Source organism: Phycodurus eques, chromosome 9, assembly GCF_024500275.1.
Source record: "Phycodurus eques isolate BA_2022a chromosome 9, UOR_Pequ_1.1, whole genome shotgun sequence".
NCBI classification, from domain to species: Eukaryota; Metazoa; Chordata; class Actinopteri; order Syngnathiformes; family Syngnathidae; genus Phycodurus; species Phycodurus eques.
The window spans coordinates 3,229,846-3,246,337 of NC_084533.1; positions in this window are offsets into that span (position 1 = coordinate 3,229,846).

A 16,492-nucleotide genomic window follows, 5' to 3' on the forward strand; every position below is an offset into this window, starting at 1 on the left:
ATTCTGTGCTAACACAAATTAGTCATTATTATTATTAACACGTTAAATTTTTCGCTGAGCGTGTGTGTGTTTGTGTGGTAATTCATTTTCATTCCTGCTGATTTTAGTTTTGTTGCAGAATTTCAGATCTTGGTGTGATGTGGAACAATATTGTCCGTAACTGTTTGGGGAGGTCATATTGTTCTGGTAAGTGCAATCAGTGGTGGTTATAATTATGCTAAAAAGAGGTTAACGAAAGTACCGAAAGTCCTACCTAGGAAGAAAGTCTGCTTCTTCCTAGGTAGGATTCTGTTTCACAATTTAGATTCTCCTCTAAATTGTGAGAATAGCAGTTTTGCCAAGTACAGTATATCTGCCACTGATCAAGCATATACCATTTTAATTGTAGTATTTTGAATAAAACTCATGTTACTTACAGTATAAACATATAGATCTACATAGATACAGCTATTGTAAATCATCCAACCATCTATCCATCAATCCATCCATTCTCTTAACCGCTCATGCTCACGAGAGACGTGAGTGTGCTGGCGCCTAACTCAGCTGACTCCGGGCGAGAGGCGGGGTACACTCTGAACTGGTTGCCAGCCAATCGCAGGGCACATATAAACAACCATTCACACCTACAGACAATTTTGAGTATTCAATGAACCTACCTTGCATCTTTGTGAAATGGAGGAGGAAACTGGAGTATGCAGAGAAAACCCACACAGGCATGGGGAGAACATGCAAACTCCACAGAACCCAGGATTTGAACCCAGAACCTCAGAAGTGTGAGGCGGAGGTGGGGATTGAACATATATATGTGAGGCAGACGTTCTAACCAGTCGTCCACCGTGCCGCCGCACATCAGACATGACCTTGATAAATTCACAGTTTTCAAATTTGTCTAGAAATCCCGCCAATGCTTAAAGCACTCTGATACAGCACGTTTGACATTTCCTGTCACTTGTGTGGCCAAGCTGAGTTAAGGCCTCTTTATACTCTCGTGGTCGCACGGCCGACAACGCCCGCATTGAATCACGTGACTGACGAATTGCCCCACGCAGCACCTTTGCGTAGCTTGCCGCGCACCTGAAAAAAATGGTTGCTGCACGTCGAATGCCGCGGAGATCATCTCTTGTGATTGGTACGTTTTAGTCACATGCTGTGATGACGTACAAAGCGTGGCCCTTCGTTCTACATACCATCTACGTCGCTGCCTTCTCGATCAATTTTGCAGCATGATTAAAGGTATCATCTGGTCATCTGCGTCCATTTGTTCGGTCGCCATTGTTGTTGCTTTGTTCCTTGTTACTGAAAGGAAAGTAAAAACGGCTACCGGAAATGACAAAAAAAAATGCAGAGGAAACTCCACCCTGTGGTGTCCTATCCAATACCAGCCGTAGCGACATTCCCTACTTGGAGGAGAACTGCAGCACACTTTCAAAACAGCGTACGTGGGTTGCGCTCGAGTATAAACGCAAACTACGCGTGGGACAGCCGCAGCGACGTCAGCACAGTCGCCGTCTGCGCGAGTATAAAGAAGCTTTTAGCCGACATTTTCCCCAACACTAATATATATATGTATACTCAATTCATGGGAGGAATGAGCTCCAGGAGGAGGGGTTACGTGGGGCAACACAACAGAGGGCAGATTCAAGGGATTGGTTTGCCCGCGCCGTCTGGCCGTTGGTCTGCAGATGATATCCTGACCACAAACTGGCTGCTGCGCCCACCGCTTTACCAAATTCGTTCCATACCAGAGATGAGAACTGAGAGCCTCTGGAAGAGACAATATCGATAGGAATACCATGGAGTCTAAAGACATACTGGACAAGGAGGTTAGCAGTATTGAAGGCGGATGGTAGTTTGGGGAGTGGTACGTAATGGACGGATTTGGAAAAGCGATCAACAATAGTGAGAATGATAGCGTTACCTTCAGAAGGAGGTAGACCGGTAACAAAGTCCAAAGCGATATGGGACCAAGGGCGGCTAGGGATAGGTAATGAACGCAGCAGCCCAGCTGGGGGCAGGTGTGTAAACTTCCCTCAGGCGCAGACGGAGCAGGCTTGGACGAACTCCCGGGTGTCTTGAACAAGGCTGGGCCTCCAGAAATGCTGCTGGATGAACTGAATGGTGCAGGTGATGCCCAGGTGACAGGTGAGTTTGGAGTTGTGAGCCCGCTGAAAAACGTCAGAGTGTGCGGAATCGGGTACGAACAGGCTGTTTGGAGGCCCGGTCTTGGGATCTGGCTGAGTCTTTTGGGCCTCCTGAACAACTTGTTCGATCATCCAAGTGGTTGCTCCAACGAAGCACGAGGAAGGAAGGATGGGTTCCGGTTTGTCCGGACTGGAGGGGGATGAGTAAAGTTGTTACAGGGCATCTGGTTTGCTGTTTTTGGAGCCAGGATGGAAGGAGAGACAAATTAAACCTGCTCAAGACGAGAGCCCAGCGAGCTTATCGAGGGTTAAGGCGTTTGGTGGAACAGAGGTAAGAGAGATTTTTGTGGTCAGTCCAAATGATGAATGGTAGTTCAGTCCCCTCAGCCAGTGCCTCCACTCTTCCAAGGCCCATTCAATGGCCAGTAGATCTCGGTTGCGGATGTCGTAATTCCTCTCCGCAGGGGACAGACAACAGGGGGAAAAAGGCACAGGGGTGAAGTTTCTGGGTCGTGGGGTCCTGCTGCGAGAGGACAGCCCCCGTGTCCGAGGCGTCAACCTCGACCACGAACTGGAGGGAGGGGTCGAGGTGGTGGAGAATGGGCGCACTGGTGAACAGGGTCCTGAGTTGACTAAATGCTTGGGATGCTGAAAGGGGGAGCTGGTGGATGTGAGGCTAGTGAGGGTAATTGTGACCTTGCTGTAATTACGGATGAATCGTGAAATTCACGAATCCAAGGAAACGTTGCAGTTCTTTGCGGGTGGTGGGAGTGGGTCAGTTAACGACGGCTTGGATATTGGCAGGGTCGGGTTGTAGTTGTCCTTCAGCGATAATATAGCCCAGGAACTGTACGAAGGAGAGGTGGAATTCACATTTTTTGGGTTTAACATAGAGGCGGTTTTCAAGGAGGTGTTGGAGGACTTACCGTATATGACGGTGATGTTCTTCAAGGGAGCAGGAGAAAATATCACAGAGGACGTCGTTGATGAAGGTCTGGAAGACATCGGGGCTCATTAGTCCATCCAAACGGCATGACCTGGTATTCGAAGTGTCCGACAGGAGTGTTGAAAGCGGATTTCCATTCATCCCCCTCTCGGATATGGATGAGGTAGTAGGCGTTCCGTAGATCCAACTTGGTGAATATCCGGTTCTAATGAGGGGTCGATGAGGGAAAGCAGAGATTTATTTTTGACGGTGATGTCATTGAGACCACGGTAGTCGATATATGGGCGCAGAGTGGTGTCTTTCTTTTCAACAAAAAAAGAAGCCGGCCCTTACTGGAGAAGAGGAAGTGCGTATGAGTCCAGAAGCCAGCGAGTCATGGATAAAGTCCTCCATTGCCCTTTTCTCAGGTTGGGAAAGGTTGTATAGACAGCTGGAAGGAAGAGGGGCCCCCGGCAGCAGATTAATTGCGCAGTCATACGGGTGTTGGGGGGGTGTTGGTAGCGAAATGGCCAGGTCTTTGCTGAACACCGAAGAAAGATCATGGTATTCCTCAGGGACTCAGGAGAGGTCAACGGCCGTGGAAGAGGGTGACGATTTATAAGAGGGAGGTATACCTGAGACCAGGTCAGTGTGAGTAGCAGTGAGACCTCCATCCGGTAATGGATAAGTGTGTCCAGTTGATGGTGGGGTTGTGTCTTTTTTGAACCAGGGAATTCCGAGGACTAATGGGGTACCAGGGGAAGGGATAACAAAAAGTGAGATGTTCTCACGGTGATTACCCGAAATGAGCAAGGTGAATGGCACTGTTTAGTGGGTAACGGGGTAGATGATTCAGCCATCAAGGGCTGTGACTTTCTCCGGGGACGGAAGTGGTTGGAGAGGGATTTGGAGCTGGTGAATTATTGTTATTATTGAACGGTCATGCGAGAGGGAGAGCTTGAGGGAATGGAAGTTTGGCTCACCATGACGCTCTCGGGTCGCGGTGAGCATCGTCTTTTGATCGGAGGGGGCATGAGGAAATAAAGTGACCAGATTTTCCGCAGTAGATACACAGCCGCTGGATGACTCGACGCTAACGCTCCTGTGGGTCTCGACGCGTTTTACCAATTTGCATGGGCTCTGTGGTAGCAACGGGGAGTGACGGAAGTGCGGGAGACTGTGCGGGAGGCAGGTGAGAAGCCGACGGCGTGGTTCTCTGAGTGGGAGGATTCTTACATACGCGGACCTCCTCTCTCGTACTCTCTCTCTCACAGTCGGTTATCAAGCCTAATGGAAAGGGCGATGTGATCCTCGAGAGAGGAGGGCTCGTCCCGGACTGCTAGCTCATCCTTGAGTTGGTCGGAAAGGCCATTTGAAAAAATCCCCCCAAGCGCCACGTCGTCCCACCCACATTCACCTGCCAATATCCGGAACTCAATGTCATATTCCACTGCTGATTTAGCACGCTGCGTGAGCGTGAAGAGGCGACGGGTGGCTTCTTTCCCCTGAACTGGGTGATCAAATACTTTGCGAAGTTCGGCGGGAAAATAATCGAATGAATGAAGTACCGGAGAGGAATTTTGTGATAATGAAGTGGACCATTTTGCTGCTTTGCCCCGGAGGAGGTTAGTGACATATGCTACTTTGGAACGTTCGGTGGGATAACTGTACGGTTGGAGATTGAATACGAGTGACCCATTAAGAATAAACTGGCTACATGCACCTAGGTCCCCGGAGTAGGGCTCGGGCACAGGGACATGAGGTTCTTTGTACGGTAAGCGGGGTGGCTCGGTGGCTGCTGGCTCGGGAGAAGTACTTACAGGGGGTTGAATGGATTGCATCTGTTGGGAAAGGAGGGAGACATGTTGCGAAAGGGTGTGGAGGGTTTTGGTGATTTCTTGCAGGTTTTTGTCCTGTCGTCTAATGTGGGCGCCTTGGAGGGTTAGTCCGTTCTTCAGAGCCTCCAGAGTTGCTGGGTCCATAGTGGCGTAAGTATTCTATCACGTGTGGGGAGTAGCTGGACCCAAGAGCAGTTGGAGGCAGATGTAAAATGATAAACAGTTTATTGAGGAAAGGTTATGGACGTGGTCCTTGATGTGTTGGCAGGCGGCGGCGTGGACAGGTGGCAGGCAGTGGACAGAACAGGCGGCTGGCTTGGTGGCAGGAATGACGTGGGTCAGGAACACAGGGGAGCACTGGGAAAGAGGAGACACAAGAGTTAACAAGAGAACAAGGAGTTAAGTGGCTTACTTGAGTACAGTGGGCCGTGGTACTGCTAGGAGAAGCTGCAATACTTAGGCGAGGATTTTCGGGAACAAGCAGGCTTATATACAACGGTGGTGATGAGGCTGATTGAAGACAGGTGCTGAAAACAGAGAGGGGAGTGGGTAGAGGAAACAAAGTGCCCTCCCGGCTCCAATGATGGAACTGTAGGGCAGTATATGACACTGACAGCTTTAACAGCAAATGCCGTCATGCCATTTTTTGGTGGTCTCACATCAGCTCATTATTTTCTCAAGGCAATTTTTGATAACGTGACCTTTTAAAACACATCAGCCTTATTCTGCGTGTGTGTGAGTTTGTGTGTGTGCTTGTGTGTGTGTGTGTGTGTGCGTGTTCGTGTGCGTGTGTGTGTGTGTGTGTGTGCGTGTGTTTGTGTGTGTGTGTGTGTGTGCATGCGTGCATGTATGTCTGCATGTGTATTCAGGGATATACGTTTTCCAATTAGGTCAGTTATCATGATAGAGCCCACATGTAGTACTTCATAACTGCATTCAGTGATTGCTTGGCTATACATAGGCAATATTATATGTAAAATGTATACATTGCTTATGAGTTGTGTGCACTAGCAATTCTACGTTTTATGGACTAAAATGCCTCTAAATTTCCTTAAAAAACAAACATAATTTTCTGACACATCAGACTTAACTGTGTGTGAAGAAAGGATTAACTCATAGATGGCAATATGATGGGTATACACAACAGTCTTGATGCACCATTAGATCTGTTGTTTCTATAATAGCAATGGTGAAAATTTCTGGGCAAATTATTATTTTTTTTAATGGAAGAGGTTGGATCAGAATGCGAAACTTGACAGTCCATTCTGTGATGTTGATCGTCTTCCATTCAATTTGTTTTATGTGGCTATGGGGCAGATGGCAAAAATCTGTCCCAGGCTCAATTCTCCAATCACAGTGGCCCTTGGATAAGAGATCAATCCAGGTTGTAGTGGACTGTGGAAGTCCACTGAGATCCCCCTACTACCCTACATAAGATGAGCAGTATGATAAGTCATACAAAGTTGATTTTTGCAGTAATTTCTTAAGTGCTCCTACTTATTATGACTGTCATTATACTTGGAACAATCAGTATGTGAGTGCAACAGGCTATTATATCAGCTAGTTGTTTAGATTGTTATGTTTCAACCGTCATCAACACAATAGGCAGAACCTTTTGGAACCTTACACCTTAGTATGCGGCCACTGTGTATCTAAACTTAGTCTCTGTAGGGCATTTGATACTGAACTTTTTCCCATAAAACCCATTTCACAGATAAACGTGGACAAGGAAAAACAGAATAATGAACTTGAAAAGAACAGAGAATGGACCTAAAGAAGACAAAGTGAATTGCATAGGTCTTAGGACAGTGGCACTTTTACACACTGTCATGGAATCAATTATTCATATAAAAATATTATTGATTAGTGCAGACTTACAAGAGCTCAATGGAGTCATCATGTGAATACCGCAGGGTTTGTAATTTCACAAGCTATCAGATTATGAAAGTTATAAATCAGTCAGAGGTTGACAGCAATGTAGAGTGTGAGTGCTTGTCATAAACCCGTTATAGTAGTGATCAGTTACTGTTGGAATTACTGGGAGATTTTCGAACAAGTAGATATTGATTAAATTTACATATTTATACGACATATTAAATATTTTAAAAAGACGTGCATCGCCAATCACTCAGTAACAACCTCTTGCTCTGCGTCAGACTGGTTCAAACACCTCTTTAGGGTCTCTGGGAGGTGAACTGTTTGTTTGTGGAAAAATGCCATATCTCCTTTAACAATCGCAAACACGTCTATGTTATTATTGCACTACATCATATGGAAAGTTGATTCATAATTTCCCTACTCTAGCGAAACCTTCGGATTCTTCCATCAGCTGTACTCTTTCTAACTTGTAGGTTCTTGTGCATCAGGTAAGTTTCATGCTGGTTGCACAGAAGGCAGCATTACGTATCACATTACCTATGTCCTCCAACTACTATCCACATCCCACGGCTCAACATAGTAACTCACAATATATTACATTTAGTGAGGATAAGCGGTACAGAAAATTATATTTATACGCATGTCTATTCAGAAGTAAAGGTAATGCTAATAGTGCTAACCATCAAGCCATTTAGACTACATTCAGATTCAGAGACTTCTCAGTGGAGAACATACCAATTTTTACACAGAAACCGACAAATTTGAACATAATTTGTCTGTAAGCCTGATTTGTGCTAACCAATGGGTCAGTATTCATTACATAGTGATAAAAAATAATTCACAGTTTATTTAGTTAACTGTAAATTTCAAGTAATTAGTTACTTATTACTGGTAATGTAATTTTCTTTCATCTCTTGTCATGATCTGTTTTTGTTGACTTCATTTTGATGAGATTTAGTTTTCCCTCGACTCATCTCATTTCTCTATTTGCAACTTCCTAGGTCCTCGCTGCTCTGTTTAGGAGGAGCAAGGACTGTCAATCTCCTCCTCGTCGAGGAGACGAGGAGATTGACAGAGGAGCAAGGAGGGAGGAGGTAGGAATATTTGGGGGAAATTAGACTATCATTCCTCGATGTCATTTCATGAGGACTTCTACAGTACTAAAAATCATATCGCGTCATTGACGCGTGTCACAAATCTCCGTGTCTCAATGTCTCCTTGGCTGAATTATCACTATCACCATACATCTCCACTTTATGTTTGAAGTAGGATTAAATTAAAGTCAAACATAATGAACATTGTTACTCCTCTTGGTCTATCCCAGCACCGTCTCCGCCCGCCCCCACCCCCACGTTCAGCACATATTTGGAGTGAGTCGATAAGTATGAAGTGTTGATATGTTGCTTACATTGACTGCAAAAATAGTGTAGAAGCAACAGATTGTTTTTATTTTCTTTATGTGCCCAAATGCATTTGACAAAATGTCAGCCTAATTACTACAAACCTTAACAATAGGAGCTTGTTTACACGCAGTAACCATGAGCCAACGGAATTAAGTCATTTTGCTATAAAATACTGCCCCAAATAGAACCGACACTCAGCAAAATATGTATAATCAAACTACAATAATCAACAAATGACAATAGCTGAAGATTTTCTATTTAATTTGAAGTGCTGCGTTTATGATCCAGCTTTCATGTCAAGTCTACTCGTTAGGTTTTCATCCTCAGATGCTCTTGTCAGCCTTTCTCCTTGTGTCTCCCAATCAGGTTCCTTCAGACACTTGTGTCTTGTCCAGCTGTGCCTTGTTGTCTCATCAATTTGTTTGTATTTAGTTCCTTGCTTTAATTCAGTCTGTGCTGTCGTCATACGTCACGTTTTTTGAGTCCCGTCATGTCAGTTTCCGTGTTGTTTTTATTGGTGAGTGTATTGTTTCCACATGTTTATTTGTTACTTTGAACCTTGTTTTTTGGACTGGAATTTATTGCTTGCTTCCAATCGCCTTGTTTGCATTTTTGTTTTTTGAAAATAAATCCTTTTTTTTTAAAGTACATCCTTCACTCCTGCTTGCCTCCCTGTGTTTGGGTCCACTTTTGCCTCCACACCAACATCATGAAAACCCAGGTAACATCCCTGTCCTTCTAAGTGGACATAATAGGGGTGTAATAATTCGTTTTAGCAAGGATTCGACTCATATACGATTCAAGTGTTTGTTCATTTAGAATAATACAATCTTAAAAGATTCAGTGGCTAGAAATCGATTGTGTAACTTTATAGCCAAAAATTCCACTGTGAAATAAATACCTGTATACTGGACAGTGCAGGTGAAATTTCTTTGATTCTTGTTGTTTATTGTAAGGGAATCAGGAACAGCTAATTATGGTCATTAACTTTTACAGTATGTGTCTTCTAATGGACTATGAGTCTGCTTAATAAAACTTCATTGTTTACAATAAAACAAAGGGGAAAACAGCAACCTATTGTTATTTATATTATTTCAGCTATGCCTTATTGTTGGGCCATTTATTTTAGATGTTTAATTGGTGGCAAAAGGATGAGGGGGTCCTTGGGAAAATGTCATCACTGTAAGGTGTCCCTAGCTGGACCCAAAGTTTGAGAATCCCTGTTCGAAAGAGTTAAATAGTCTTGGCTAGAAACGAAGCACTGTGACATTTTCATGTGGAAAATCTTTTTGGAATAATCTAATTGAAATTGTCGCTGGTTCTCCTCTTCTTCACCAAAGTTTCCCCTCGAGGGTACTCTACTATCATTGTTAGCGGCTAGCAAGCTATGCCAAACTAAACAGCTTGAAAGGCTTCAAAGTGCACGAGGATTTGCCGCAAGTCACACACTCGCATCCTTAAAGATAATTTCTCACTAGCCTCCTCATCTGCCATTAGATGGACGTCTCAAACTTCAAAAATAAAGTGCTTAGAAAAACAACATATTCACATACTGTGGTGTCTCATCCAGCCAGTAGGGATGCTACAGAAAGGAGTGACTAGATATGGGGCATAAAAAAGAAAGAGGATGAGGAGGAGGAGGAGGACAAGAAGAAGAAGGCTAACTTGCAGAGCACAGATTGATCCAGTTGGATCGTAGGAATATAAATCGATACATCGATAAAATGAATGAATTGTTACACCACAAGAACATAAGCAGTAACATGCTCACCTTAAGAATTTGGTGCCAATTTAATAGCATCTCTGCACTTCCAGATAATAAAATTGTCATGAACGGAACAGAGGATAGGACCCAAAAATGCACGACTCCAAAACAAATGGACAGTTTCCAAAAAAGAGAGGTTTAATAGACGGGCATAGGTCGGTACACAGGCAGGCAATCCAAGAAAGGCAACAGTATCCAAAAACATGAGGCAAAGAGGCAAGGTCGATAGGGTCAAGTCTTACTGTGAGTCTGTGACAAGGAATGCTGGAACGTGACGGCAAGGTACAACGAACTGGCAACGAGAGGGAATGAGACACGAGGTTAAATACAATAGGTAATTAGGGTGAACGAGGCACAGGTGGTGAAGATGCTCACAGGAGCAGGTGTGTGTGAAACAGGGAGGGGAAGACAAAACCCGGAAAACACACACACACACATGACAGTACCCCCCCCCCCCCCCCTTAACGGCCGGCCCCAGACGGATGCACAACGTGGAAGTCCCGAATGAGCGAATCATCCATGATAAACGCAGACGGTACCCATGAACGTTCCTCAGGCCCATAGCCCTCCCAGTCCACCAGATATTGAAACCCCCTCCCCCTCCGACGAGACGACAACCGCCGCTTCACAGCGAAGACAGGGCCCCCATCCACAAACCGGGGGGGAGGAGGGGGCCTGGAAGGCGGGACCAGAGGGGACTCCTGGGCTGGTTTGAGTAGGCTGACATGAAAAGCAGGGTGGACCCGCATCGACCTTGGGAGCCTCAGCTTCACGGTGACAGGGTCGATGATCTTTGTGATGGGGAAGGGCCCAACGAACCTGAGAGCGAGTTTCTTGGACTCCACCCGGAGTGGAATATGTTTGGTCGAGAGCCAAACTCGCTGACCCACTTTGTAGTTCGGGGCCGGTGTCCTCCGACGCTCAGCAGCGGCTTTGTAGGACCGTCCCTGGCGCAGCAGCATCTGTCGGGCTCGCTCCCAGGTCCTCCTGCAGCGTCTCACCAAGGTTAATGCCGCTGGAACTGTGGAATCAGGGGCTATGGCAGGAAACAGAGATGGTTGGTAACCATGCACAACGTGAAAAGGCGATAGACCAGTGGATGCAGAGGGGAGGGAATTGTGGGAGAATTCGACCCAAACCAATTTCTGAGACCAGGATCGCGGATCCTGTGAAGCGAGACATCGGAGCCCAGTCTCCAGGTCCTGGTTCAGCCTTTCGGTTTGGCCGTTGGTTTCAGGATGAAACCCAGATGACAGACTGACGGTAGCACCTATGAGATTGCAAAACTCCTTCCAAAATTGTGAAATAAATTGGGGACCCCAATCAGACACCACATTCTTGGGGAAACCATGGAACTTGAAAACCTGATTAATCATCAGCTCGGCAGTGTCTTTAGCTGAGGGGAATTTTGGAAGTGCAATGAAGTGTGCCATCTTAGAGAACCTGTCAACAACTGTAAGAATGGTGGTATTGGCTTTAGAGGCCGGTAATTCTGTCACAAAGTCTACGGAAATGTCTTACCAAGGACGTTGTGGTATTGGCAGGGGTCGCAACTCCCCAGAAGGACGTTGATGAGAGGGCTTGTTGGCAGCACATACCTGGCAAGCATTGACATAATCGATAACATCCGTCCTAACATTAGGCAACCAAAAGCGCTGTTCGACAACTGATTGAGTCTTGGCAATGCCTGGGTGACATACAGTGCGGTTCGTGTAAGCCCAGTGGATGACTCTTCCCCTTAAGGTCGGAACCACATAAAGCCTGTTTTCAGTGCAATATTCAGGGCTAGGAGTGTTTTTCAGAGCCCCTTTAACCGCCGTTTCAATGTCCCAAACAAAAGCGGAAATAAAACATGACTTGGGCAAAATAGTCTTAGGGTCGGACAAAGAATTCTCTTCGGAGAAAATGCGTGACAAATCATCTGGCTTACCATTTTTACAACCAGGTCGGTAGGATAGCGTGAAATTAAATCAAGTAAAGAACAGAGCCCATCTAGCCTGCCTCGCATTTAATCTTTTAGCAGTCTTAATATACTCAAGGTTCTTGTGATCTGTCCATACTAAAAACGGAGTCTGTGCCCCCTCTAGCCAGTGCCTCCACTCCATCAAAGCCACCTTGACTGCCAGCAGTTCACGGTCACCAATGTCATAATTTTTCTCAGTTCACCTTCCCGAGACCTTGTGCACTCTTCCACTCCCGTACCCTCTACTCCCAAACCTCAATGACGGCAGGCTGAGGAAGCGACTGCAGGCCCCGTTCCTGCTCCTCGGCAGCTGCGGCAGGCTCCCGTTCCTGCTCCTCGGCAGCTGCGGCAGGCTCCCGTTCCTGCTCCTCGGCAGCTGCGGCAGGCTCCCGTTCCTGCTCCTCGGCAGCTGCGCCAGGCTCCAATTCCTGCTCCTCGGCAGCTGCAGCAGGAACTCGCTCCAGCGGCGCTCGTTCAGCGGCCGCCACCCGTCCCTGCTCCGGCGGCGCTCGTCCAGCGGCCGCCACCCGTCCTTGCTCCGGCGGCGCTCGTCCAGCGGCCGCCACCTGTCCTTGCTCCGGCGGCGCTCGTCCAGCGGCCGCCACCCGTCCTTGCTCCGGTGGCGCTCGTCCAGCGGCCGCCATCTGACCCCGCTCCGGCGGCGCTCATCCAGCGGCCACCACCCGTCCTTGCTCCGGCGGCACTCGTCCAGCGGCCGCCACACGTCCTTGCTCCGGCGGTGCTCGTCCAGCGGCCGCCACCCGACCCCGCTCCGGCGGCGTTCGTCCAGCGGCCCCCACCCAACCCTATTTCCTGGCCCCTGCATTACCATTGGGTTTGGCACCGTGGCCGTCCGCCTGAATGGCCCTGTAAAGACCCTAGTGCTTGGCGTCCTGGACGACCTCCTGAACCGCTCAGCCAAGCACCTCACCTCGGGTGGCCTGGATGGCCACCAGACTGACCTGAGGGGTGGACTCTGTACCCTCCTCCAAGCCCCCTTCCGCCCACCCTGGGTTGGTGACTTTTTGGTTGTTGTTTTGGGGAACGTCTGGGATCCGTTCCTTTAGAGGGGGGGGTACTGTCATGGTCTGTGTTTTGGTTTGGGTTGTGTTTAGTTTTGTTCCATGTTTTCCTGTGTTCCATGTTTGTCGTGTGCTCATTAGGTTGTTGTGTCCACCTGTTCTCGTCTACTTTGTGTCGACCAATCAGGTCTCTCCAGCCACTCGTGTCTTGTCCAGGTGTTCCTCGTTGTCTCGTCAATTTGTTTGTATTTAGTTCCCTGGTTTCTTTCAGTTGTTGTCGGTTCATTGTCGTTGTCACATGTCTTTGCCACGTCATACTCGCCAGTTGTCTTTATCATTGTGGTATGTCATTGTCAGGTGTCATTTTCCTTTTTTGAAGATTAAATATTATTTTGAGACTCCCGCACTCCTGCCTTGCCTCCCTGCTTCCCTGCAATTGGGTCCACCATGTTCTTGCCTTGCATTACTCGCCCTCGCCCTAACCACGTCCGTGACAAAAATAAAATTAACATGACATAATTAGTCAACGTATAACTTCATAATGTCAGGCAAGTTTAGCCACTGTCACTCCATTCCTTATACTTACGAGTACAAAACAGAAACAATTGTCCACGTAACAGAAGCATGACGTATCATGGATATATTGCAGTTTGCTGTATTATTGATTCGACCACTCCCAAGGGCATGTGATACTGTCTGGCTGAGTCAATTTTCCACTCTTTGTTCACAAACACACACTTCCCTCATTGCAATGATGCAGTTTATTTGAAGTTTGTGTCTGTGTGTGTGCGTGTACAGTGAAAAGCACCTCTTAGACATACAGTATAAAGGCTTCATTATTTTTCAATACATTTTTATGAGTTTTACATTATGTTAAACAAATACACATTTCCACTCACTTGACCTTAGAGATAACGGCACAATCTAAGGAGAATTACAAAAAGGGTTGGTGGTGTACAACTGCACTTTATTAAAATGAGCTTTACCCTCCTGTTTAACACAACTTAAAGGACCTAGCTCAGGGATGGGCAAACTACGGGCCGCGGGCCACATCTGGCCTGTTGATCATTTCAATCCGGCACGCTAAAGATTGGTACAGAATCACCCAACTCATATAAAAATCATGACTATATTCATTTGACCTTCTCCTGTAATGCCGAGTAGTTCCACCAGCTTGTGCTGTAATGCCCAGTGGTTCCACCAGGTTGTCCTGTAATGCCCAGTGGTTCCACCAGGTTGTCTTGTAATGCCCAGTGATTCCACCAGGTAGCACAGTACTTACAGTGGTACATTGACTTGACTTTGGCTGTTCTTTTTTTTTCTGCTACTGCTCTGAACCCTACTTCAACCAGGAGTGGGCCAAAGAAAAGAAAACAGTGAGTGCCGAGTATTTAATATAGAAGGAAATGCATAATTGGCGACTTAAGCATAATCAATCTCCCTAATAAATGTTCACAATCATTGACCTCCTGGAGAGCATTGATGGTGTGATGGTGACTCGCCCATGTTCCCTGTGTGTTGAGGCGGTGCGAGCTGGCGCCCGTCTGGGGCCCCCACACTGGCTACTGGTGGGGGCGGTGGGGGTGTGGGGCCAACTCATAACTCATGAATGTGCAAATTGCTTGGGTATCCCCTTACTCGCACTCTCGTCCTATAGACTTTTAGAATTTACATAGTCACTCCCACCACACTTAAATTGTACAGCCGTGTTCACGACCCTTGTCCTTCATGCTTCTTCTCATGTCCTTGTCTTGTTCTATCTTGTCCAATCCTTCCCTCACAGGGTTTAGCACTACTGCCCCATGCAACACTCATATCTGTTTCATTGTTCTAGATATGTAATGATTTACTTTTCTCGTCTTGCTTACAATTAGTGCTGTGTCTTTTGTCTTCGTTTCTCACTCCAATCTAGAAACTTTGTACTGTTCGACTGATCGACTCTGATTCTCAATAAATATCAATTATAATACTAAGAAACCACAGCGGCAGCTTAAAAACTCCAATGTGACAGTAAAACTGTTCCGGCATTAAAGGGATGAAGATCATCCATTCTGCCTGACCTAACAGCTGAAGAGGACCAAAATAATAATAATATAGAATGGACTACTAAATATGGCGGCACGGTGGCCGACTGGTTAGAGCGTCAGCCTCACAGTTCTGAGGACCTGGGTTAAATCCCCGGCCCCACCTGTGTGGAGTTTGTATGTTCTCCCCGTGCCTGCGTGGGTTTTCTCCGGGCACTCCGGTTTTCCTCCCACATCCCAAAAACATGCATTAATTGGAGACTCTAAATTGCCCGTAGGTATGACTGTGAGTGCAAATGGTTGTTTGTATGTATGTGCCCTGTGATTGGCTGGCAACCAGTTCAGGGTGTCCCCGCCTCCTGCCCGATGACAGCTGGGATAGGCTCCAGCACGCCCGCGACCCTAGTGAGGACAAACGGCTCAGAAAATGGATGGATGGATGGATGGATGGACTACTAAATACTGTTTCACTGACGTCCGGTCAAAGGCTGTATGTAAATGTAGCCTGAAAGTTTGCCCACCCCTGCCCTAGCTAATATCGTGAACATTGACACTTATTCCCAAAATACTCAGCAGTAATTTGAGGCCTGTTTTTTGATATATTTGATATTCAGCCAGATTTTGGCGCACCCACATTTTGGACATGTCAGCCTGTCACAGCCTGAAAGGAAAAGAACATGAAACGATGAAATTTCTTCATTGAAGTATGTATTCCAAGGTGTAATTGTTGCCTATAGTCAAAGTCTGAATGTTTTTTTTTAAACAATAACGGGTGAAAATAGTGAAAGTGAAACATGATAGTTGGCTCGTTTTTTTTTAAATTTATTTTAATCGACCGTTGAAATGTCTCCTTGAGGAAGGAAGACAGTCACGTCATCCATCCATCCATCCATCCATTTTCTGTACCGCTTTTCCTCACTAGGGCGTGCTGGAGCCTATCCCAGCTATCTTCGGATGAGCCAATCGCAAAACACATACACAAACAACCATTTTCTCACACATTGACACCTACGGGCAATTTGGAGTCTTCAAACAACCTACCACGTCTGCTTTTGGGATGTGGGAGGAAACTGGAGTGCCCGGAGAAAACCCACACAGGCACGGGAAGAACATGTAAACTCCACACAGGCGAGGTCGAGATTTGAACCCCGTTCTTCAGAACTGTGAGGCAGATGTGCTAACCAGTTGTGTACCGTGCCGCCTCACGTCATCCCACATGAGGGAATTCTTGCAGATTCATTTCCGCATATATAAATGGGTTTTGTCAGTTCAATTTTGTATTGATTGCATCACAAATGCCTCCAAGATATTTGAAAACAGTTGATGACAAAGGCACTTTTGTAGGTGACAGACACGGACTTTGATCATTTGCAGCCCGCCATCCATTTTTTTTATGGCCTGCGGATTTACAAAAAATTGTGGGTGTGGTTGTTGAAAAAGTTGGGGAATTGGTACACCCACGTTCCCCATGAGTGCAACAACTAACTATGACTACTGCTCATAAAAGTAAAGTTTTATCTACAAATAAACTAT